Raw genomic sequence first — 7,848 nt, forward strand, 5'->3', positions numbered from 1 at the left:
TATTTCAATTAGAAGGATGTAATTACATACTGAAACATTGTTTTTAATTCTATATAACTTTTCATAATAACAATTTTCGATATTGTAAGAAATAAACGTATTTTACTCCTGAGCAAAATTCATATTTTTTGACACCTCGTATAAAATTGATAAAATTTGACGAAAGATGGTTGTATTTAAGGTTTTAGACCATGCAGAACTTTTTATTAAGAATATTTTTTTTTCCTAAAATTAATAATAAAATCTGAATTGAAATAACTGAAAATATTGCTAGTTATCCATAAATTTTCAAAAAAAAATTTCAATTAGAAGGATGTAATTGCACACTAGAATAGAGTTTTTAATTCCAAACAACTTTTCATAATAGCAATTTTCAATATTGTGAAAAATAAAGATAATTTACTCTTGAGTGAAATTCAAACTTTCTGACATACCTCGTATAATATTCAAAAAATTTGATATTTGATGGTTAAATCTTAGGTTTTGGACCATGCAGCGCTTTTTATGAAGAATAACTTTTTTTCGTAAAATTAATAATAAAAAAGTTTTCCATATGGATACAACTTACAGGGACATAGTGTATATTAACAATTATAATTTATTCATTCTCAATTACAGGTCAATACCTACAAAAACTTTTACTTGAACTTGACTGACATTCCATTTTTATATTTTTCTTGACATTACATCAAAACTGCCTATACTGTCAATACGTAAATCATAACAACTATGTATAGAATAACATCTACTTTTATTGTTTTATCTTATATATAAAAATCAATTGCTGTTCGTTCGTCTCGCTAAAACTCGAGAATGGCTGGACCGATTTGGCTAATTTTGATGTTGAATTATTTGTGGAAGTTCAGGGAAGGTTAATACGGTTTTATATTGTCATTTTAGTCGCCACCAAAAATTTTACATCTATATGTATAAAATGTTCTTTTTACAGTGTTTGTTGCCATACTTCTTCGAAACGACTTGTCCGATTTTTATGAAATTTGGTAGGTATATTCGAATGACGTGAAAAATACGAAATTAAGTAGGTGGACTCCTTGCTGAATTCCCAGCAGAACCGTACTAATTTTTTTTCTCTACCGCAATCGGTGTCCGAAATACAATATCTTAAGGCGTAGAAATATTCTGAGGACAGAAGAAGAACGAGCAATAAATTTCATCGAAGAAAAGTGCAACTGTTTAACTTTTGGACTTAAATTGGGCAAAATACGATTTTTTTAATTTCTCGAAATTTTCAAAAAATATCTCTAAACGAAACTTTTCTGACGAACGGCAAGGAGGAGAAAAGTTTTGAGCACACGAAAAGGACAAGCAGCAAATTATAAAATTTGATTTAATTTTAATTAATTTTGTTTAATTTGATTAGTTAGACAACCCCGAACCCAATTATAGATGTTATAATGTAGATAAAATAAAGCTGTTATATTCATTATAAAATAAACAAATTTAAGATTGTTTCACTGTTTCACTACAAACTTTATTTTGTTACTTATAACTAAACTTTATTACTTCAAACATCATGTGTAATTAATTAAAAATATTAATAAAACCTCATTCACATCGAGCATTTTTGTTTATTAGTTACGAATTCGGTTTGTTTATTTTAAGTTTATTGTATACAAAAGTTTGTTTTTATCTATTGAGGCAGTACGAAGTCTGCCGGGTCAGCTAAATTAGTCCATGTGGTGAGACTGCTCCCGTCTGAAAAAATTTCTGATTCAGTTTCTTTGTGGATTCCTATTAAAAAATGTCCCCTTTAAACAAATCTGAAGGGTGCCGGGCGGAATTTTTGGGCAGAAATTGTTTAAACAATTTTTTTAAACAAATACAAAAGATCATGTTTTTTTGCTCTGGAGCATATATTTTTAGATTTTTTGGGTCAATCTAAACAAGAAAGGTATCTTATAGTTTTTCTCAGAAATTGATAGTTTTGGAGTTATAGGCGATTAAAAATCTGAAAAATGCGAAAATACGCATTTTAGAGGCTTAAAAGCTCATATTTAGATTAGTATTTTTGAGGTTGCCAGATACTTAGATTGAAGACTGAAGATTCAGCTTCAAGATTCTGAAGAGTGATCGCGTCTAACTTTAATTTATACCGTTGTTTTTTAATTGTCAATTACGCGTGCTTATCCGATTTTTTTGCCGGTGCGGCGCGCTCCATTTTAAAAATCTCCTATTTTCCTCCGAAAAATATTTTTCCTAGATTCTTTGGGACATTCTAAATAAAATAAGTTTCTTGACATTTTTCTCAAAAGTTAATAGTTTTTATGTTATAAGCGATTTAAAATCCGAAAAATGACAAAAAACGCATTTTTGGATTTTAAATCGCTTATAACTTTAAAACTGTTATTTTTTTGAGCAAAATGTCAGGAAACTTATTTTATTTAGAATGTCGCAAAGAATCTAGAAAAAATATTTTTTAGAGGAAAAGAGGAGATTTTTGAAACGGAGCGCGCCGCACCAGCAAAAAAATCGGATAAACACGCATATTTAACAATTAAAAAACAACGGTATAAATTAAAGTTACACGCGATCACTTTTCGGAATATGGAAGCTGAATATTTAGTCTTCAATTTAAGTATCTGGTAACCTCAAAAATACTAATATGAATATGAGTTTTTAAGCCTCGAAAATTCGTATTTTCGCATTTTTCAGAATTTAAATCGCCAAAACTCGAAAACTATCAATTTTTGAGAAAATTTACAAGATACCTTTCTTGTTCAGAATGACCGACAAAACTTAAAAATGTAGTTTTGGAGCAAAAAAACGTGATCTTTTGTATTGGTTTAAAAAAATTGTTTAAACAATTTCTGCCCAAACATTCCACCCGGCACCCTTCAGATTTGTTTAAAGGGGGCATTTTTGAATATTAATCCGCAAAGAAACCGAATCAGAAATTTTTCCAGACGGGAGCGGTCTCACCACATGGACTAAATAGTATTCAGCTAAATAGTAATAAATTTTAATAGTTTTTTTTCTACTAACTTGTTAAAAATGCAATAATACAGTTTAAATTAAATTTTCAAAAACCTTTTAAACCACTTTTTTCAAATTGCGCAAGTTGTAATATTAATATTAATGTTAATAAATGAAATATAGATATTTTGACGTTTCACAATTTGACAATTCACTTTTAACTGCAGTGGCTTAAAAATTTTAAAGCACTAGTGCCTTAAAGTAGCATTTTTAACGCTCCTATGGAGTGCTAAAAATTGCATTTTTAACACGGTTGTAGAAAAAAAAATTTTTTCAAAATATACAGGGTGTTTCATTAAGAATTTACATATACTAACTGGAGAAATCTTGGCAAAAAATACGAAGATTTAACCTAAAACACTTAAATAAACTATTCCTCGTTACCGAGATACAGAGTGTTTTATTACAAATATTCTAAAATGATTTTAGCCCATTGTTTTAACAACTTCCAAAATTTCTTGTTCAAACTTGACAGCCAGTTTACACATGTCATGATACTTTAACTAGGTAGTGTTAAAAGATAGTTTTCCGCTGTTACCGGAGGCGTGCTGTAGGGATATATACTTTCTTTTCCCCCCCGTTACCCCTCACAAACTACGCCACTGTCGTAATAATCATTTCAGCATGTCTTTTTGATTCGTCGTTGCGTTTTACATATTATCCTTTTGTCTCAATGCAATAGAGTAAGTAGTTTTCAAGTTATTTGTGGTGAAAGGTAATGGATTCAATAAGATCATGTATTTTAACACTAGAAACACCAGAGCGGTCATATTGACTGCTTTCTATTTTTGACCCTCTGTATTACTTATTCCTAGTTGTTTCAGAAAGTTGATAATTTCTGACTTTTCCATGATATACTTGAGGATTATAATTCCTCCTTTACAGGTACTTAGTGTAATTACTTTTTGAGATGTGTTAATATATACCTAGAAGAACCAGGGCGGTCATTTTGACTGCTTTCTATTTTTGACCCGCTGTATTACTACTTATTCATAGTTATTCTAGAAACTTAAAAATTTAGGACTTTGCTACATCTATTTAAGGATTACAAGTTCTCTTTTGCAGGTAGGTACTTAGTATAATTACTTGTTAAATAGTATGTTAATATCTACTTAGAAAAAATGCGGTCCTTATTACGGAGAAGTACCAGATCTAAGCGATGATCAACAGATAAATTTGCACTTCCATCGGCAATATGGAACTTATTTATAGATAATTGTACATTTTGCTACACCTACAACTGGCTAAAATATATCTATCGACGAACAGCTTTTTCCCACAAAGGCAAGATGTCACTTCACCCAATACATGGCGTATAAACCCGATAAGTTTTTAATCAAATTCTGGCTTACAGCTAATGTCTAGTACAAATATTTATTGCACGGATTTCCTTACCTACGGAAAGATGAACAACGACCAGACAATCAACTTCTAACATGTAATTATTAGCCGTCTAATGGGCCCATTTATGAATAAGGGAAGAAATGTCACGATACATAAAAAGTATTACAGAAGAAGACTACCAGCAGTACTGGAACAATAAACCGAGCAAGAAAGGATATTCCTCCGTCAATAGAAAACGAAAAGATGGAATTATATAAATCAAAAATTTTCGTACACGAAGACTTGAGCTAACCAGGGAAACCAGGTGTACCAGAGAAAAATGATCAAAAATGTTCTAGCGCTGAATTCTCTATACTCAAACAATATTGTAATAGGCATAGACAAAAAGAAGAAACCTAAAACTATTACCTACTACAACCATACAAAATACGGAGTAGACGTTGTAGATCAGATGGCTCGACCAAATCAGCTTCAAGAAGATGGCCGTTGCAGGCTTTTTTTAATATCTTAGATATGGTAGGAATAAATGCTTGGATTCTGTATAAAGAAGCTACTGGTTGTCAAATATCTGGGCAAGCTTTCCTACTTCAGTTAGCAGAAGAATTGCGACAAGATCATCTGACTAAGGACAGGACAATATCAACGGAAACAAATCAGAGATACAACACCTCAATCAAATAATAAACGTAGGCAGTGACAAAAGCTACAATATCTCGGACATGTGATGCAGAGCGAGAAGTATGACATCCTATGACTCATAATGCAAAGAGGGGTAGATAGCAGCAGAAGCATCGGAAGAAGACGAATTTCATGGCTGAGATTTGGATGCAGCTCAAAACAACTATTCAGAGCTACTGACTCAAAAATTAAAATAGCTATGATGATTGTTAACCTCCGTAGCAGAGATAGCACCTGAAGAAGAAGAAGTGGAAAACTGAGAACTAAAACTAAAATAAAACATGTGAAAGGCATATACCTATGTAAAAAATTTGTGTGTAGGTCTTGTACAAGCAAAATTAAAAAATTTTATTCTACATAAATTGTGCTTAAATAATTAAATAATTTATTTGAATTAACTAAATGTCTTTTGTTAGTAGGTATTAACTCAATATAGGTTTTTTTTCAATTAAAAACAATACGAAAACGACTGGCGATAGAAAATTCTAATACCCGTCATCTTGACCGCTTCGGTGCTTCTAGGTATGCTAAAATGTTGGTGCTTCTAGTGTTAACTAATCACACATAATCTTATTAAATGTTGTTTAAAATACAATAATATTATTGCATCCATTACCTTTAAACGCAAATAACTTGAAAACTACTGACTCTATCGCATTGAGACAACAGGATGATATTTACGTAAAAGTAACGAAGAATCAAAAAACATGCTGAAATGCTTATTACGACAGTGGCGTAGATTGTGAGGAATAAAAGGGGAAAAATGAAGTATATATCACTACAGCACGCCTCTGGTAAAGGCGGAAAACTTTCTTTTAACACTAGTTCAAGTATCCTAACACGTTGTAAACTGTTTGTCAAGTTTGAACAAAAAATATTGAAAGGTGTTAAAACAATGGGCTAAAAACATTTTAGAATATTTTTGTAATAAAACACTCCATGTCTCGGTAAGGAGGAGTATTTTATTTAAGTATTTTAGGTTAAATCTTCATATTTTATGCGAAGGTTTCTCCAGTTACTATATGGACAGTCCTTAATGAAACACGCTCTATATTTTTGGACTTTATTAAATTTAGTCTTTATAGTAAACACGACAGTTACACAACATACTAATTGACCATGTAGAATCTTATGTACGTATACCTTGGCACCGAGGTAACTGCAAAATGGGAAGAGAGCACAGAAATTAAGGCGAGAATAGAACGAGCTAAAGCAGCATTTAACAATATGAAAAAGCTCCTCATAATAGTGGCGGCTTGTCCTATGAGGCAGGTGAGGCAGTGCCTCACCAGTATATCAATCGACTATTTACGTTATTTCGTTGTTTCATAATCAATTTTTGAAAAATAATTTAGCTTTTTGAAATTTCCTAAATAACTTTATTTTTATGAAAAAAATTAAAATCGGTACAGCCCTGACTCTTTATCTTTGTATCCGTCTTCCACGTGCCAGTATTATATGCATCTATGCATCTCATTCCAACTTTCTCAAATCATTACAGTTAAAGCTAGCCTCCCACCATCCTTGTCTAGCATACTACCGTTTCTTAAAATGGGACAACGACAACAGTAAAAGCGGCAAAATTTGAAAAATGTGCCACCGATTCTGGGAACAAAATTCATCTATACTTAAGGCCGGCCTCAAACACGTGTTTTTTTAGTTATGAAGTTACTTGACCTTGCTATTTACTTAAGGTTCCGCGGAACGGAATAGGAATAGCTGAACTGAACCGACTACAAGCACAATTCGATGATTGCAGATCATAGCTTTCTATGCATACGCGGTGTATACGAATGGATTATTATATTTTAGAAGTTTATGGATATGTATTTAAAACATTGTTCATTATAACCTAGTATATTGTTCTGAAGCTATTTCTTTGTGGAATTTTTGTAATTTATTATTCTAAATGGGAAACAAGCCACAATTTAAAAAATTACTTTATTAACGTTTTCACTTCCACATCGGACGTTTACATACAAAAGTAGTTTTTAAGTCTTTAAAAAATGTTGTATTTTGTGTTTACTGTTTTTTTTTTGGAAAATTTATAACTAATAAATTATTTTTCTTTATTTATTTGTTACATTTACATACAAGAATAGTTTTTAAGTGTTTCAAAAATGCACTCTATGCACTGAGGCTGAAAGCATTTGAGTCGATTGCATTCACGGGAAAATTTTAGAGAACTAATCGGCAGCAAATATTTCTTGATGATTTTTTGTCCGGAATTTTTTGTGAGGATATTTTGTCTAAAAAATTTGTGGAGATTATTTGTCCGGGATTTTTTGAGGGGATTTTTTGTCCGGGGATTATTTGAGCTGTTGAAAACCAGAGTGGTCTTTTTTTTGTGTGAATTTGATGGCCTTGGCCGAGCCAATTAGCCAGACATTTTGCAGAGTGGTCAAAGTAAAAAATTTTATTTTATGCGTTCTCTTGGTGTAATATTATTATATACTATATTATTCCATATATATAATATTGACATCTATTACAGTAGCTTCGTCTGTAAGTGGGTGGATGCACTAACATTTTTCAATTTTTTTTGCAAAATAGAACACTGTCAAGCAAATAAAATTCTTGACGTAAATGTAAAATGAAATTCTTGACTTAGACCACTTTGGTTTTCAAGGGCTCATTTTTGTCCATGGATTATTTGTCTGGGGATTTTTGTCCAGGGATAATTTGTGGGGACTTTTTGTCCGGGATTATTTGTCCTAGCTTCGTCCTAGCGTTATGACGTCCCAAAATAGACCTTCCGGCCACTAAAGAAAAGCTAACCATAATAATAAAATTCCTCAGGTGTAGTGTGCCTCACCACCTTCTGCTATCACT

This window comes from Diabrotica virgifera, chromosome 8 (genome assembly GCF_917563875.1).
Source record: "Diabrotica virgifera virgifera chromosome 8, PGI_DIABVI_V3a".
NCBI lineage: Eukaryota > Metazoa > Arthropoda > Insecta > Coleoptera > Chrysomelidae > Diabrotica > Diabrotica virgifera.